This window comes from Frankliniella occidentalis, unplaced genomic scaffold, assembly GCF_000697945.3.
Source record: "Frankliniella occidentalis isolate FOCC.00 unplaced genomic scaffold, Focc_3.1 Scaffold87, whole genome shotgun sequence".
Classification (NCBI taxonomy): Eukaryota; Metazoa; Arthropoda; class Insecta; order Thysanoptera; family Thripidae; genus Frankliniella; species Frankliniella occidentalis.
This window is the reverse complement of record NW_026267216.1, coordinates 194,628-195,163: the sequence shown is the minus strand read 5'-3', so window position 1 is coordinate 195,163 and position 536 is coordinate 194,628. Positions and strand designations below refer to the sequence as shown.

At 60.1% G+C, this 536-nt stretch overlaps 1 protein-coding gene across 3 annotated transcripts in view; it reads left to right on the top strand.

Moving 5' to 3' along the window:
* The window catches only part of LOC113212572 (tachykinins), a 116,656-nt gene that overhangs the window by 11,162 nt on the left and 104,958 nt on the right, over positions 1-536 (top strand). The window lies entirely within an intron of this gene.

Genomic DNA, 536 nt, shown 5'->3' with positions numbered 1-536 from the left:
CCTGTTGGAACGCCCTGCCCACCCGTTGGCCCGCGCCGTCGGAACACCATCAGAACCATTACCGCAGGCTCCGCACCCAGCCACACCACTTTAACACCAATGCCCCCGCGCCCCCTCCCCAGCCTCGTGTGTATCAGCCCTACTTACGCCCCTTTCACTTTGAGGTAATCAGCGAGACAAGGGCGGGACAAAGAGCGCGCGCGCGCCAGGCGCCGCTACAAACTCGGTCGCGGAACGGCGGCACGACGCAGAGGCCCGGCCGGCTCCCCTGGAGCTCGAACGCGGTGCCGGGCAGGTGTGCAGGTGCGTCCCGGGCCGTGTGAGCTCACACGTGGTCTCACTTAGCTCTAAAACATGGCATAACTGGGAGTGCTATTATGCCCTCCCTCCTTATTCTGAGAAACTTCGGACGAGCAGTAACTAGTAAAGATCTTTTAAAGGGCGTAAGGTAGTTCTTTGAGGTCGAAAGGGACGAGGGTAGAAGGGAAAGAATGGGAAAGGGAAAACAGACGGGGGATGAGATGAGGACCTGGGGG